The sequence below is a fragment of the Somniosus microcephalus genome, chromosome 2 (genome assembly GCF_052327205.1).
Source record: "Somniosus microcephalus isolate GS21.2 chromosome 2, FLI_Smic_1.0, whole genome shotgun sequence".
NCBI lineage: Eukaryota > Metazoa > Chordata > Chondrichthyes > Squaliformes > Somniosidae > Somniosus > Somniosus microcephalus.
This window is the reverse complement of record NC_140988.1, coordinates 11,037,717-11,055,303: the sequence shown is the minus strand read 5'-3', so window position 1 is coordinate 11,055,303 and position 17,587 is coordinate 11,037,717. Positions and strand designations below refer to the sequence as shown.

The 17,587-nt window shown below is 45.4% G+C and overlaps 1 protein-coding gene and 1 pseudogene across 2 annotated transcripts in view; both read left to right on the top strand.

Moving 5' to 3' along the window:
- The first annotated feature begins 2,511 nt into the window (after window positions 1–2,511).
- Window positions 2,512–17,587, top strand: part of bmpr1ba (bone morphogenetic protein receptor, type IBa) — a 561,149-nt gene continuing 546,073 nt past the window's right edge. For both annotated transcript variants that reach the window (XM_086006493.1, XM_086006489.1), the window contains exon 1: window positions 2,512–2,614. The gene's annotated coding sequence lies outside the window, so the exon portion shown is untranslated. The remainder of the gene's footprint in view (window positions 2,615–17,587) is intronic.
- On the top strand, window positions 9,399–10,495 carry LOC147122542 (erlin-1 pseudogene; annotated as a pseudogene).

The window sequence follows — 17,587 nt, the reverse complement described above, 5'->3', positions numbered from 1 at the left end:
TGGGCAGTGTTTAGATTAAAAATGGTGAATTAGCACCAGGAGAAAAGCATCTAGACTGCATGCAAAATTCATCCTTACTCCTCATTAAAATGATAGGAGCCATAAATCTAGTCTAAAAACCCAAGCCCATTGGCGTTACACTGAAAAGATGGACCAATATCGGGTGTAGTCTAAACACAGGTAATGATTGCCACAGGCTTTTTTCACTGCTTAAAGGGGAGGTCCGTTGATGTTGCAGCTCCTCATTCTCAGCATTGTTGGGTGCGCAGCTGCCTCAACAACCATAAGGAGAAGGACAAAGAGAAGGAGCACTTATTTACAAATGCTGATGGCAGATCGCCACCCCAGGGAGACAGCCCGGGGGTTTGCCGAGGAAGCTTTGGAGGCATTGGTTTTAATGGTAGAGAGAAGGCGGGCGGTCCTGTACCAACTGGCAGGAGGCCCTCGCCACAAGTCTGCCGGACTGTGTGGAGGGAGGTGGCATACCACGTCACGGGCAGCACTGTGGTCCCCAGGTCCCACACCCACTGCAGGAGGATGTTTAACGAGCTCACACGGTTGATCAGGGTGAGTGAAAGCTTCAACAAATGCTACATACAACCATCTGTACCACAAGCTTCACACACTGCTCAATGTACCACACCCCCAGCACTCACCCACCAACAATCTCTACCTAGCAACACTCACACCCACATCTCACACCTTGCACACAATGACAGCTATTCAACTATGGCAGGCACAAGCATCATTAGTTATTAGAATTCATGTGATATGTGTGATATGTTTATAGATAAATTTATTAATGATGTTTGAATATTTTGTGGTCTCTCTCATTTCACCTTTGTGCCCAGGGTGACATTGTGATATGCCATGAGACAGGGATTGTATGATGGGGATGTGGTGAGCTACGGAGATCTGGGGTTTTATTCATGTGAATCGGAGTCTGATGAGCCCGTCATGGACAGTCCGTCCAGAAGGCCAATTGTCTTGCTGCCTCCCCCCTCCCTCCTGTTCCTCATATTCTTCCTCCTTGTCCTCTTCCTCCTCATCCTCTTCATCTTCTTCTCCCTCTGCGCACATGTTCCCGTCTTTCTTACTGCCTCCGCTCCCTCCGCCGTAGATCGTTGGAGGGCAAGGTGGCATGCCAGTACAGCCCCCATTAATCTTACCAAGTGTTGCAGTTTGAATCTTTGAAGAATAAATGTAGCTACTCTGTACTTGCCACAAGACTCCTGATGCAAAAGAACCTTGAAATTACTCAATGAAACTGTTGCAGTAACAAAAAGCCACTGAAACTGCACTAACCTGACAGGTGCGAGTGATTACTTTAAATAACGTCCCTGCAGCCGGCTTCCTGTTGCTGCACGCCAGCTCTCCCTGACGGTGTTTACTCCAGGCAGTGAGGTAAGTGGCTAAAAGCAATTTGGGAAATCGGGCGTTCCGTGAGCGTTGAAGTACCCGCCGATCGCTGTTACCGGCAGCGCTACAGGGGGTCCCGATTTGGCGTGCGGCGTTGGATTCACCTCGCCCTGTCAGTACTGGTCTCAACGCCACTTTAGCACCATCTACTGGCTCTAACGGGCGGCACTAAGGGGACGAATTTTTCCCCCTAAATGTTTGATTGACATGACCTGCTAAATTGCCATTTAAATTTACCAATGCCCATTTTTTATTTGAGCAGATCATCTGTTTCTAAATAAAAGTTAGTCAGCCGTGGTTCAGTGGGTAGCACCCTTGCCTCTGAGTCAGAAGGTTGTGGGTTCAAATCCTATTTCAGAGACTTGAGCCCATATAATCTAGGCTGACACTCCCAGTGGAGTGCTGCATAGTCGGAGGTGCCATCTTTCGGATGAGACGTTAAACCGAGGTCCCGTCTGCCCTCCCAGGTGGATGCAAAAGATCCCATGGCCACTATTTCGAAGAAGAAGAACAGGGGAGTCATCCCCAGTGTTTTGGCCAATATTTATCCCCCAACCAACATCACTAAAAACAGATTATCTGGTCATGATCACATTGCTGTTTGTGGGAGCTTGCTGTGCGCAAATTGGCTGCCGCGTTTCCCACATTACAACAGTGACTACTCATTTAAAAAGTACTTCATCGGCTGTGCAGCGCTTTGGGACATCCAGTAGTCGTGAAAGGCGCTATAGAAATGCAAGTCTTTCTTTCAGTGGTGCCCTCCAACTGGGAGTTGGGGGGGGTGGGGTGGGGGTTGGATGCACAGCCCTTGTAAGTTGGTGTTGATGACATTTGGGTCTGAACAAAACAGGGCTGGGGAGGGTCATTAAAGAAGAGGTTGAGTTGACCTGGTTCGATGCTGCGCCGTTGCCGGAGATTGCCGAAGGGGAAGGGACCAGGGGAGGGGAGGCGGGCGAGATGTTTTTCCGGAGATTGCCGAAGTGGCTGCAGCCGGTGACCGCTCGGGAGCCTGGTCTGTCAGTCACCGGGAGCAAAGCGCAGAAGGAGCCAGAGTCAAGCGGCGGGGCTTTTAACCCACCAGTGCAACCTACCTCTCCCCCGCTTTCCAGTGTGAAGTGGGGCAGTCGAAGAAGAAAGAAGCACTTAGCACCGACAGAGAGAGAAAAAACAAAAATAATTGCAAGAGAATAAAGCGGTGAGTGCAGGGCTATGGGGAGCTGTGTGGAGTTTGCAATGTGAAAGTACCTGTGTATGTGTGTCTGGAGTCCCAGAAACATGTCAAAAAGTTAAAGGAGGCGCTCGTTCTCTACAATCCTGTCAAATGCCACTGATTAAAGATAGCAAAAAGCCCATTTTAAGGTTTAAAAAAAAAATTACCATAAAATTAACAGTAATAAGATTTCTGTGGTTATTATTTTGCATTCAGAATATGAATATATGTTAAACATAATCGATTATAAAGGCTGGTGTTATTTTTGTTGTTTTATAATGTCAAAATATTCAGACTTGAATGTGAACATGGAGTAATAATAGAAATGTTTTAAGGACCTTTATCATTTTAGTGAACAAAAAGTCTGTGTAAACACAAATTGGAAATTCCCATTTTTTTTGCTAAAATTGCCAATAGGAAGCATTTCACTCTCCGGCTCAAATATTGGAAAACTGGGAATAGACAATGTACAGGTGGAACACCTTGCTTGGTTCACTCTTAAGGAAGATCTTCGACTCTTACTGAGTGAGTTGTTGGGTTTTTCTCACAGGAGAGTGATTTTCACTCTTCATCCTCTCAAGGAGCAGGATATGATTATGTATGCACACACTCAGCATTTGTATGACATCCTTTTAATAAGTGGATAACTTGGTCAGAACCAGCGTGTAATGACCCAACTTGACTGATCAGCTCAATTGGAAAATAGTGCAAGATATTTCTTTTGACTTACAACATGTTTTTTCTTGGACTTATCGATGTGTTATTCATGCTCAGAAGAAAAGAAACTATAGAAAAAAATGCCTTGTCTTGTCTCGGTTGAGTCGACACATGCAGTCTGGCTGTACTCTGCCAACTTTGGTCAGGACACCGGGGATAACTCCCCCTGCTCTTCTTCGAAATAGTGCCATGGGATCTTTTGTATCCACCCGAGAGGGCAGACGGGGCCTCGGTTTAACGTCTCATCCGAAAGACCTCTCGTCGCCCCCCCCCCCCCCTCGCAAAGTATGAATGAGATAGATGGACATTGGCTGTCTTTTCTTGTTCCTACTTGTGAGCGAGATCTCAGTAACTGTCTTCAACTTTTTCTAGAATACAGCCGCACAGTAATTCAGAAGTCCGAGCTAAATAATTCATTCATTTAGCTAGCTTTTGTCAACTTGGAGTATAACAGCCAGACCACAATAATTCCATGCTGAACTCTTGCTTCGCATGTCCAATGAACAACACGGTATTAGTTTCCATCTTGGATCTTTCCTGCTGTATGTCTGATGTCAGTAATAGCTTACAATGTGAAATCAGCTTGCAAATAAATACGAAAAGGGTAAAGCAGCTTCTGATAAGGATTTAAGTTTTCATTAATAATTTAAATAGGCTATGACTTCTTGTATAACTTCCTTCAGAACAGTGCAGGGGTGGGGAGTGATTAAAAGGAACAAAAAGAAGTTGTGAATGAACCATTGTTTACAGTGTCTAGATGGAAAAATGTATTGCGACAGTTCTTTGTATGTTATCATTTCATTTTTTTACAAAGAATAATAGATAACTAGCGTCGCAGATATGCATCGGGTATCTGTTGACTAATGAAAATCAAATTGTGTGGCATCACATAGCTCTTGAAGACTGTGATTAAAAGTGGTTGACTTTTCATAATCATTAATTCTATCATTGCATTTTTTAAAACGAAACTTATCCTGGTAATGCAGCTAATACCAGTTGTATTCTCATTTGTAATTCTAAAGATATCTGTCTGCAGTCAATCCCTCTTAGGTTGACGTAAAAGGTCCCATGGCACTATTCCAAAGAAGAGCAAGGGAGTGCCGTGGGATCTTTTACGTCCACCTGAGAGCGCGGACGGGGCCTCGGTTTAACGTCTCATCCGAAAGACGGCACCTCTGACAGGGCAGCGCTCCCTCAGTACTGCACTGGACATAAGGTGACACATTCATTACTGAAAAACATCTGAGCTATGTAACAAAAGTGTGAGAATACAGTGCTGAATTTGTACCATTTTCACATAGATATCCCTTTGAGAGATTATTACTTCAAGCTATTGAACTGCAGGCGGAAAATACCATAGAAAGGGCATGTCTCTTACCTTAGGAAATGTTTTTTGAATGCCCAAATATGCTACATTCACTGCATTCCGTTTGTCTATATGCTCAGCAATTTCCTTGAACAGTTCAATTAGTCAGCGTCGACCTATCCCTTGCAATCTGTGTTGACTAACCCTATTAGTCACATCTTTCATATATTCACTAATCTTATTCCATATTGTGATCTCTAGTAATTTACTCCGCGCTGATATGAATCTAGCTGGTCTTGGCTTATCCCTTTCCCCTTTTTTGAATGGAGTATAGCCGAGCTTGATGTGTTCCGGGTAAATCATGTACAGTACATGAAACTAAAGCTAAAAGCTGTGCAACTTTTCATGTAGGAAACTTAAAATTGACCATAAATTACAAGAAATAAATAGGTTTTGAGTGTGTTCAGAAAGGTGAATTGGGGTCGATGCTGATGCTCAGACTTCAATTATTTCTTTCTTTTTAGAATTGTGGTAATGATTATTTCTGATTATTTAAATTGTGTGGCGTATGGTTTGCAGTCTGTTCCCTCTGAGAAATGGAGCTTCTATTGAATGGATTTTATTTTTCAATGACACGTTAGTAGTTTTTGTTTGCAAATGCACTCAACATTGATTTATTTAACATTGCCAAGGTTTAGTTGGTTTATATAATATGTGTTGGTTTAGTTTGTAGAGTGTTACATAGTTTCAGAGTTCCTTTTTTTTTCAACTGGGCCCTGATGCCTCGTTTAGACTGGAATCCTGACCTTTTGAGGGTCTCTTGTTGTGCTGTATATGTTTTTCTCTACATGTTTTACTTGATGCATAATCCCATGGTTTCCCTTTATGTGGTGCGCTGTTTAATCTCGTTCTTTTTGTAGTTGTGTTGTAGGTCTTACCATGTTTGTAACACTTCCATAAATGGTTTTAAATTGGACTACTGTCAGTACTTTCTGTTTAGTAATATGGGAGGGGAATAAATATTTAACTCAACAGTTACTGGGTTTCTCTGAGGCTGTCGATGCAAATGATCCTGACAGTTACCTGGAGGGAGCTGAACAATGCATGATTAATGGTTCCTACCTGGTCCTAACATGCATCGAGTGAAGTCAACTAACCGGATGTTGTCTCTTCAGTGACAAATAGCAGATCTTTATACAGTTGCTCAAATGTTGAAATGATTGCCTGCGGTTGATTTTCCATAGCGGAGACATGACTTTATAACTTTTATTCTGTGTTCACCTTTTGACTGGGGAGAAAAAAATGAAACCATAATTGCCCAAAAAGCTACCTTCCAACTACCATGTGATGTACCTTTACTGTACAGGTAGTGCAGACCTCAGAGTTCATTACCTGACATACAGGTGGCCGAAAATCCACACCAGGTAACTCTGCTTTTTGTACAGCATGATAGAGATTGCAGATGGGGAAGGAGAGAAAAAAAGAAAGGTAGAACTTGCATTTTTATAGCACCTTTCACAACCTCCAGACGTCCCAAAGCGCTTTACAGTCAATGAATGGCTTTTGAAGTGTAGGGGGTGATTTTGCCAATGGGGGCGCATTGGAGGTGGGACTGCTGCTTGGCGGGTCGATGTCCCGCCTCCATCGATTTGTGGCCAACCCACGCTATTTTCCCTTGATTGACTTTGTTAAGCCCGCCAATTAAGGGAAAGCCAGTTGCAGAGACCGTCAACGTATGACGTTTCATCTGTCAACAGGTGAATTGTCATTGTTTGACAGCTCTGTGAAGCTGTCAAACAGTGACATTCTCTGTAGTTTGATGAGGACTTGAATACAAGACCTCAACAAACCTCTTTCTTTTGCAGAAATTAGATGGTTGTTGCATTGGAGAATGCCACGGCCATTTGTCATCTCTGCCGCGGAGGTGCGAGACTCTCCGCCTACCCACTGATTGAAGCCTGCAGGAAGAAACAAAGGTAAGTAAACTTTTTCTAACGCTTCACACTTACCTCAGATACTCACCTCTCCACACTTGCACCCATCACTTACCTCCACAGTGCACTTTTGGACCCCTCCGACCCCCGCAGACCCACTGCTTGCCTTGGTGACCCTGGCGGGGTTCGGAGCCTTTGGGAAGCCTGCACTTGTGTGGGCAAAATGGGGATAATCCTCTTCTCTGCCTGTTAACTACCTGTTATCTACCTGCCACTACCTGATGGCAAGATGGCACGGAGGCGGGTTGGGGGCGGGTCGGGCACCCGGCCCCAAATTCTGCCATTTTCCCGGCAGTCCCGCCTCGATACTCGCCTCCCCAAGGCTGGCGAGATCGCGCCCGTAGTCACTGTTGTAATGTAGGAAGAGTGGGGACAAAGTTCCCGTTAAGCTGAGTGGCGCAACGTCTCCAGTCTGGACGTCTCGCTCACCGGCTTTTAAATGGGGGGGGAAAAAAAACACGCATGCGCGGTATTTTGAATAGGCCGCGCAGCCAGTTAAAGGGGCCGCGCGCCCAAAAAGAAATTAGAGGGAACATTGGTGGGGTATGCATTCATTCAGTCTGTAAATAATTAGATTTTGAGCCGTAAGCCCCGATTCTAACTCTGGGTGCGAATTCCGCGTGGGCAGTACGGAGCAGAGCAAGCGATTAAAAAAGAAAATTCCGTAAGTCTGACACCACAGAGCAGTTTCAACTGATTATCACGGGCTACATATAAATACTAAGATGTCGCTGTAAAATATGATGTATTGAGTGTACTGGTGTAAAAATAGGTATTTCCGTGTTTGCTCATCATAAATAATTTGTGTGAAGCCATAAGACCTTGTATGAAGGTGTGATGTGCACAGCAAGCATTTTTTTGCCCTTGACTTGAAAACCTACTGCATGTTAAAATGGATCCTGACTGGTTCTGAATATGAGTAGATGATAAGGTGTTCTATAAACACAAGTTTGTTCATTTATGCTTTAGCTAATGAGGCCACGAATTCTGATTCGTGTTTGACCTTTTCTTTATTTCTGATTTTATTTTTATGAATACAGTATTAGCTTTTTAATTTCTGGTCATACATGTCGGATATAAAGGGTTAGGTTGGCAATGACATTACCGCAGTTAGTCAAAAATGTGATTCGGACCAGACCGAAACAGTAGCCGTGGGTTACAAGTGATTAGGATTTATTTTATAGTTTGCAGGAACCTGGATTACACTTCATAAAAAATTAATTTTTACTATGCTTATCAAATTGCTTCGTAGCACTGCCAGGTTTGAATCACAATAGCTTGAGTGTGAACACAGATTTTTGTCTAATAATGCAACCTCAGTTAACTCGGTCGTGTCAAACTGCATTGATTGTCAATTTTATTTTGTGACCGGCTACCTATTAAAAATGTCTGGAATATATTCAACCCATGGCCATTCCCAAGAGGCAGACTGTGTACAGTGCTGCTGTATAAATGAGAAAACACTTGCCGTAGCATTGAAGACTATAATTTTTTCGGATGAGACGTTAAACCGAGGACCCGTCTGTCCTTTCGTGTGGACGTAAAAGATCCCATGGCATGATTTCGGGTGTCAGCCGTGGCTCAGTGGGCAGCACTCTCACCTCTGAGTCAGAAGGTTGTGGCTTCATAGTCCTGCTCCAGAGACTTAAGCCTATAATCCCGGCTGACACTCCAGTGCGAGTAGTGAGGAGTGCTGCACTGTCTTTTGGATTAGATGTTAAACCTGTCTGCTCTCTCAGGTGGACGGAAAAGATCCCCTGGCACTATTTCTAAGAAGAGCAGGGGAGTTCTCCCCGGTGTCCTGGCCAATATTTATCCCTCAACCAACACTAAGCACAGATGATCTGCTGTTTGTGGGAGCTATTTGTGTGCAAATTGGCTGCTTCGTTTCCTACATTGCAACAGTGACTACACTTCAAAAGTACCTCATTGACTGTAAAGTGCTTTGGGATGCTCTGAGGTCGTGAAAGGCGCTATTTAAATGAAAGTCTTTCAAGTCTTTTTTATAATGGAATTGTATACATTTCCAGCAGATGGAACTTGTTGTGGATGTAATGCAGCCAATCATTGGGTGAGCTATGATGTACTTTTGAAGTGTAGTCACTGTTGTAATTTAGGAAACGCGGCAGCCAATTTGCGCACAGCAAGCTCCCACAAAGGGCAATGTGATAATGACCAGATCATCTGTTTCTGTGATGTTGATTGAGGGATAAATGTTGGCCAGGACACCGGGGAGAACTCCCCTGCTCTTCTTTGAATGGTATGGTGGGATCTTTTACATCCACCTGAGAGAGCAGACAGGGCCTCGGTTTAACGTCTCATCCAAAAGACGGCACCTCCGACAGTGCGGCACTCCCTCAGTACTGCACTGAAGCGTCAGCCTAGATTATGGGCTCAAGTCTCTGGTGTGGGGCTCGACCACACAAACTTCAAACTCAGAATCTCTCCAAAGGCAGACCGAATCAACACTTGCTGTGGAGAGACTTTGTGCCTTTGTCCACAGGGAGACAAATGTACAGAGTAATAGATATGATCAGATTAATTTAGTTGAATCAATGCAAGTTACAGTACATGCATTACAATTAGTATCTAACCATGAGTTGGAGAGGGAAAAATCAGCTAGATGTTCCATTCCTGATGCTATTCAATGTCCTCTGCTGGAAGTCCACTTGTTCAGGTGTTGAGTAACGATAGGATTGGGCCCAGCTGTAAATCTCTTCCACCCACCCCCCACACCCCTCCATAATTCACTAGCCTGCTCATGAATGAAAACCTACTTGTGACAGTCCCCAACACCGACACGTGACCAGGGCCGTGAACTGCTGCTGGAAGACGTAGAACTCCAAATTAAAAGTTTTGGAACCTTAAAAAATCAGGATACGGCAGGATGTCCATGACTCATGTTGGAGCAGTGGTGGCTGCATTCACTGGAGTAGTAGCTTTCTTCCTTTACTCTTCCATACATAGGATTGAAGAGGGGCATCTCGGTATTTACTACAGCGGTGGTGCTTTGTTGGCCAGTCAAGGTTGCCCAGGATACCACATTATGATACCATTCATTACATCCTTCAGATCTGTTCAGACAACTTTGCAAACCGAAATGTGCCTTGTGGAACTAGTGGTGGTGTCATGATCTATTTCGACAGATAGAAGTGGTGAACAGCCTTGCTCCAAGTGCAGTGTATGATATCGCTAAGAACTACATGGCAGACTATGACAAGACATTGATTTTCAACAAAATTCATCATGAGTTGAACCAGTTTTGCAGTGTGCACACCTTGCAGGAGGTCTACATTGAATACTTTGATCAAATAGATGAAAACCTGAAGTTGGCTTTACAAAAAGACTTGAATGCTATGGCACCAGGCCTTACAATACAGGCAGTTCGAGTTACAAAACCTAAAATTCCAGAAGCAATTAGAAGAAATTTTGAACTTATGGAAGGAGAGAAGACAAAGTTGCTTATTTCTGCACAGAGGCAAAAAGTTGTAGAACAAGAGGCTGAAGCTGAAAGAAAACGAGCTATTATTGCAGGCCCTGGAAGGTCGGACACCGCGGGAGGCTCGGAGGTCAGACTGGGTGGAAAGAGAGCCAGGGAGAAGCAGGCCCCGGGACGTCGGTACCACGGCGGCTGAAGATTGTCGGGCAGGAGTGCGGGAAAGGCGGAGCGAGGCGAGAGCGGACCCTATTGTGATGGCGCCGATGAAGATGGCTGCCGTCCTTGCGGGCTCCGTGCGTACCAGGCAGCTAAGTGTCCTTTGCTGCTTGGTGCGCTCGGCTCGTTAAGAAAAAAGCATTTCACTGACTGGATTTTGTAATGATCAATAACATGTCATTCTATAGTGGACACTAGGTGGCGCCGTAGAGCTGTGTAGAGCTGTATATAGCTGTATGTATATAAGACTACATTACCCAGCTGTATAGATATTAAGACTACATTACCCATGAGGCACTAGGCTACCCACAAGGCAACAGTCAAGATGGCAGCCTGCACACAGGAGCACACATGGAAGCCTCTACAGATACTGTACCTAGTCCACATGTGCTCAATAAAAGTGTCTCGCAAAAGCTAGCTGTGTTCATAATAAGAATGCCTATTTATTAATGAACATAAGAGATTTCACTTGTTGTATTTGGTTATGTGACAAATAAAATTAAAATTGAAAAAAATTGAATTGCTGCTGCTGCTCATTGTCAAGTCTCACATACGAAGAATGGCCACTTGAGTGAGGTCCATGGAACTGTAGCCCAGCAAGGAGTCAATGGTTTCAGGAGGGAAAAGCAGCTTAAAATCCAAGCCAGGCCATTCCATTCAGGAGAGAAGTTAGGAAAAACACTTCTTCGTGCAATGGGTGGTAGAAGTGTAGAACTCTCTCCCACAAAAACATAGAAACATAGATGATAGGAGCAGGAGTAGGCCACTCGGCCCCTTGAGCCTGTTCTGCCATTTAATGAGATCATGGCTGATCATCCAAACTCAGTACCCTGTCCCTGCTTTCTCCCCATACCCCTTGATCCCTTTAGCCTCGAAATATATCTAACTCCTTCTTGAATATATTTAATGAATTGGCCTCAACTGCCTTGTGTGGTAGAGAATTCCACAGGTTCACCACTCTCTGGGTGAAGAAATTCCTCCTCATCTCAGTCCTAAATGGCTTACCCCTTATCCTTAGGCTGTGACCCCTGGTTCTGGACTCCCCCGCCATTGGGAACATCCTTCCTGCATCTAGTCTGTCTAGTCCTGTTAGAATTTTATAAGTTTCAGTGAGATCCCCTCTCATTCTTCTAAACTCTAGCGAATACAAGCCCAATCGACCCAATCTCTCTCCATACGTCATTCCTGCCATCCCAGGTATCAGTCTGGTGAATCTTCGCTGCACTCTCTCCATGGCAAGAACATCCTTCCTCAGATAAGGCGACCAAAACGGCACACAATACTCAAGCTGTGGTCTCACCAAGGCCCTGTACAACTGCAGCAAGACATCCTTGCTCCTGTACTCGAATCCTCTCGCTATGAAGGCCAACATACCATTTGCCTTCAAGCAGCAGATGCTAGCTCAATTAAATCTGAGATCAATAGATTTTTTGCTAGACAATGGTATTAAGGGATATGGAGCCAAGGTGGGTGGGTGGAGTTAAGATACAGGTCAGTCATTGAATGGCAGAACAGGCTCGAGGGGCTGAATGGCCTCCTCCTGTTCCTATGCTCCTATCCAAGAAGCCTGAACACAGAAGCAAATCGGCACTACGGCTAATCTACTAACTTTGTTATTCTCTACCCAGGTACTCTGCTCAGAGGTTTTGCCAGTCAGAGCACCTTAAGGCACTTTTAATTCAAATATGTACAAAATATATTACAAAAAGAATATAGAGGCACTGGAGAAGATGCAAAAAAGATCTACAGTACTAGGGTTTTACCAGAACTATCAGGAAAGACTGAACAGGCTGGGGCTCTTTACTCTTGAAAAGAGAATGCTGAGGGGGCGACCTAATAGAGGTCTTTAAAATTATGAAAGGGGTTAATAGGATAGACATAGAGAAAATGTTTCCACTTGTGAGGGAGACCAGAACTAGGAGATACAAATGTAAGATAGTCACTAATAAATCCAATAGGGAATTCAGGAGAAACTTCTTTACCCAGAGAGTAGTGAGAATGTGGAACTCGCTACCACAGGGAGTGGTTGAGGTGAGTAGCACAGATGCATTGAAGGGGAAGCTCGATAAACACACGAGGGAGAAAGGAATAGAAGGTTATGTTGATAGGGTGAGATGAAGTAAGTCTGGGAGGAGGCTCGTGTGGAGCATAAACACCAGTTGGGGTGACTGGCCTGGTTCTGTGCTTTAAATTATATATAATATACTGTTCCCAGGATAGTGATCCTCAAATTGGAGATTTATGACCTCGGTGCACTGCTCCCCCCACTTGATGTTTGTTGGTACCTCTGTCCTTAAAAAAAAAAAAAAAACCTTACAATTAAGATGAGAAAGAAGGGCAATGGGAGCTCATGGGACCCCCCCAAAAAGGGGGTTGTTGAGGTTGGCAGTTTTGCACTAGAGATCTGTTGATGGGGCGGGGCGGGGGGAAACCACCGATTGCTAGGCAATAGCATTTTATTGATTCAAAAGTCCCTTTAGAATCCTCTGATTGGACAACCCAGCAGGATTGTGATCCTGGGATTAGTTGCATGTGCCCCGCTGACTGATGCACGACACCAGTCAGATGCCAACACTGTGGAAGTTCCTTGCGGTGGAACGTAATTAACCAATTTATCAATCGAGTGCGCTGTTCTCTTTATAGCATTTTGGAACCTTTTATTCTATCGCTTTAAGGCGATCGTCCAAACTAATCGTAGCAATTAGTTTTACTCCCAAATCCTCCCCAAATTACGTGTTTGCCTTCTCGTGACTGGTAATGAATACCTGCCGTTGTAATTGCAGCTCACTTGGCTATCAGAGGATTCCTATTTACGCACAAAGAATTGTGAGGTATTTGAGAACAGTTACCAGTGGGGGACATTTGATCTCACGTTAACTGTACTTTTAGTGCTCGGCTGTACCTGGTAAATGGCCTCACATGCTGTTCAGTCAACATGTGATATTACATTAGAGTCGTGCTTAATGATAGGTGGACTAAAACAAATTAGTGGAAATTAGCTGCAGAGGTATTTTTACCATTAGCAGGAGCAATAACACTGGATGATGCGGCCGAATATTGAAAACGTTGAACTTTGTTTCACTCTGCAGGGCTGAAAAAGAGTTCAATCTAACAATCAGATATTTTTACAGGACTGCTCTGTCTTCATGGCCCACTAGTCGGAGATGTACCTGGCTGCTTCCATTATGTTAAATATTTGGAGTTCCTGTCCAAATCATGACCTCGTCCAAATAAAGCAGCAATAAACTGTCCATCATGAGTGGCATTAATACTTTATATTTTTTCGTCTTTCACCCTCTCTTACCCCCGCACCACCCCCCTCCCCAACCCCACCCCCGTTTTTCTCTCAGTTAGTTTTCTCAGCCTCCCTTTCTCGCTGTTCTCCTTTCCCAGTCAGCCTTGCTGTACTACAGTGAAGTGCTGGGCACAGATTCAATAGTAGCCTTCAAAAGGGAATTGGATAAATACTTGAAGGAGAAAAAAAATTGCAGGGCTATGAGGAAAGAGCCTGTGAGTGGGACTAACCGGATTGCTCTTCAAAAGAGCCGGCGCAGACTCGAAGGGCCGAATGGCCTCCTTCTGTGCTGTAGTGGTCTATGAGTCTATGAAGGAAGACTACACCACAACCCAAAGCAGTAGTGAGAGCCCGCCAGTGAAAATAATGCGTCACAGGCCGATTGTCCTTCCAGTTTTTTTTTCGCAGCACGAGATAGGTTCGCAGTCCTGCTGATGGAAACGGACTTTTTCAATATTCTGCCAGGTCATCCAATTTTGGCGAATGCCATTTCCCTACTAATGGTAAAATACCACTTCTGGCAATGTTCCCTCTAATTTTCTAATTTTGCGCGCGGTCCCTTTAAATTTGCTGCGCGGTATCTCTTCCAGCGGCAGGAGCTGGTGCGCGGCCTGCGGGGTATCTCGCGATTGGAGCGCGACCACGTGGCCGAGCACCTTCGGGGGAAACATTGACTTCTGGTAGTTTTTTTCTCCTTCTACGGAAGACAGTTACAAGGTTCGGGTCTGCCTTAGATATTCTCATGGGTACAGCAGTGCTGGTCACTCCCGTAAGTGGTCTGAACATCTTTTGTTCAGGAGTTTGCCCATAGCGCCCAATATCTAATTATATAACAGCGTAACCTGGCCATATAACAATAGGACCCCTTACTACAAAACAATACTCAAAAAGGCTAATGAAATGTTAGCCTTTAGGACTAGAGGGCTAGAATATAAAGGGGCGGAAGTTGTGCTACAGCTACACAAAGCCCCGGTTAGATCACACCGGGAGCACTGTGTACAGTTCTGGGCACCACACCTTCGAAAGAATGTATTGGCCTCGGAAGGAGTGCAGCGCAGATTCACCTGAATGATAGCAGGGCTGCAAGGGTTAGATTATCGGGAGAGATTACATAAACTAGGCTTGTATTCCCTGGAATATAGAAGGTTAAGGGGTGATTTGATTGAGGTTTTTAGGATTTTGAAAGGAATTGATGGAGTAGATGGAGAGACACTTTTTCTGCTGGCGGTGGGAGTTTGGGACAAGGGGACATAACCTTAAAATCAGAGCCAGGCCATTCAGGAGAGAAGTTAGGAAACACTTCTGCACGCAAAGGGTGGTAGAAGTGTGGAACTCTCTCAAAAAGCAGAAGATGCCAGCTCAATTAATGATTTTAAATCTGAAAGCGATAGATTTTTGCTAGACGGTATTAAGGGATATGGAACCAAGGCGGTTGGATGGAGTTAGGATACGATCAGCCATGATCTCATTGAATGGCAGAACAGGCTCGAGGGGCTGATTGGCCCCCTCCTGTTCCTATGTGATCTGAACAGGGTATCATGTTTTCTACAAGTGCCCTCGCATACGCTTCTCTACTCTTTCCAAAGGCACTTTGAAAAACTTAGTGGGGCCAAGCTTAAGTGCTGCCCCATGGCGTAAACAGGGCAGTGGTGCCCTGACAATGGCGTTGTGTCACTTCCCGCCCCTTTGTCGCTGGTACTCTGACCAGCACCATCTTTGGCAGGGTCCTGAGGAGGGGCTGCCCGAGCATCTGCCAGTTTCAGGCCGGGGGGGGGGGGGGTGCGGCAAGTGTGATATGCAAAACGGGGGTCCTTTTGATGCACATTGGAGCCCAGTTACACAGAGGTAGAAATGGGCGGAGCGTGTGTCACCATCGCTCTCCCCACTTATACCAGTGTTCAGCAGCCTAATCGTTGGCCCTGAACGATCACTCAAAAATGGCCCAAAGATATATTTAGCTTTTATTTTTGTGGAGGAGTAGGAATGCTCATGCTGGCCTCACAAAAGTAATCAGGCCGACTGGCGGTCCATGTGAGGTTGTGTGGGTGTCGCTGGCAAGGCCAGCATTCATTGTTCATTTATTGTTCATCCTGGTCTGGACCCCCCCCCCCCCTCACCACCTGGTGGGGCACACCTCCGCCCATCTGGAGGCCAGTACGCCTCCCCTGATTCAGTGTACCGTCTTATGCTGGGTCCTTTCTGGGCTGGGGAAATGGGAACTCTCAGTGTAAGGAAGCCCTGGCCCCAACCCCCCACCCGCACCACCCCCCCCCCTCCCTCCTCCTCGTAAACAAGGCCAGCCAAACTATGGGCAAAGCAATACATACAAAATGTAGTAGGTACTTCTGCATTCATCTTACAAAAACAGATACATCTCCAACACCATTCTCATAAAATACAGAAGGTAATTTTAAAATACAGCCTTCCGCTCTGACATGGGTGTTTTTGTAATGGGCGGGCAGAGGTTCCATCCCTTTAAAGACCAAATGAGATGCCACAACTGAGCTCGACATGACGTATCCAGATCCCAGCCTTTTCCTTGCGCCGTTCTGCTGGACTCCTGGTGGGGTTAAGATGCAAGTCTGGTGGAATGTTGAAGAAATCTCTTCTATACAGATCTCACAAAATTATTAATTGAGATGCTGTAGTGTAATTTCAAGATACATAAATGAAGATAGCACCTCTACCACTTAGAAGGACAAGGGCAGCAGGCGCATGGGAACACCAAGTTCCCCTCCAAGTCACACACCATCCTGACTTGGAAATATATCGGCCGTTCCTTCATCGTCGCTGGGTCAAAATCCTGGCACTCCCTCCCTAACAGCACTGTGGGAGCACCTTCAAATCAAATCAAATCAACTTTTATTGTCATTGTTAGTGCACAAGTGCAGTACAACGAAATGTAGGCTTGCGGCTCCCGAGAGTGTACATTTAGATTAAGACATTTAAACATTCAACATTCATTTGGCTTGTAATACATTAACATAAACATAACCATAATAAAGTGCATTGGCAGATGTGCAGGCTTTAGCGTTTATTTGTGGAGTTCAGTAGGATGACAGCCCTGGGAAAGAAGCTGTACCTAAATCTGGTCGTACGGGTGCGAATGCATCTGTAGCGTCTCCCAGATGGCAGGAGGGCGAACAGACTGTGGCTGGGGTGGGTAGGGTCTTTGATGATGGACCGTGGCCTCCGTAAACAGCGTTTCTGGTATATGTGCTCTATGGTCGGTAGCCGGGTGCCGGTAATGCGTTGGGCAGTTTTGACTACCCGCTGCAGGGCTTTCCGGTCATAGTAGCTACAGCTGCCATACCATACTGTGATACAGTTCGTCAGGATGCTCTCTATTGTGCAGCGGTAAAAGTTAGAGAGGATCAGGGGTGACAGGTTACATCCCTTCAGCCTCCTTAGGAAATATAGGCGCTGCTGGGCCTTCTTCACCAGAGAGGAGGTATTGAGGGACCAGGAGAGGTCTTCCGTGATGTGGACTCCGAGGAACTTAAAGCTGTCCACCCTTTCCACCACAGCCCCATTGATGTGGATGGGGGTGTGACTTCCGCCTTTAGACTTCCTGAAGTCCACAATGATTTCTTTGGTTTTCTTGATGTTAAGGGCCAGGTTGTTATCGGCGCACCACTTCACGAGATGCTGGACTTCCTCCCTGCAGGCTGACTCATCGTTGTTGGTGATCTGGCCTACTACCGTGGTATCATTCGCAAACTTGATGATGGTGTTGGAACCATGAACAGCCACACAGTCATGGGTGAAGAGGGAGTAGAGGAGGGGGCTCAGCACACATCCTTGTGGGGCCCCTGTGTTCAGGGTCGGGGGGGCGGGGGAGGTGTGGTTACCTAATTTGACAGACTGGGGTCTGTTTGTTAGGAAGTCCAGGGTCCAGTTGCAGAGGGAAGTGTTCAGGCCAAGAGTTTGGTGGCCAGCTTGTTGGGGACGATAGTGTTGAATGCTGAGCTGTAGTCTATGAACAGCATTC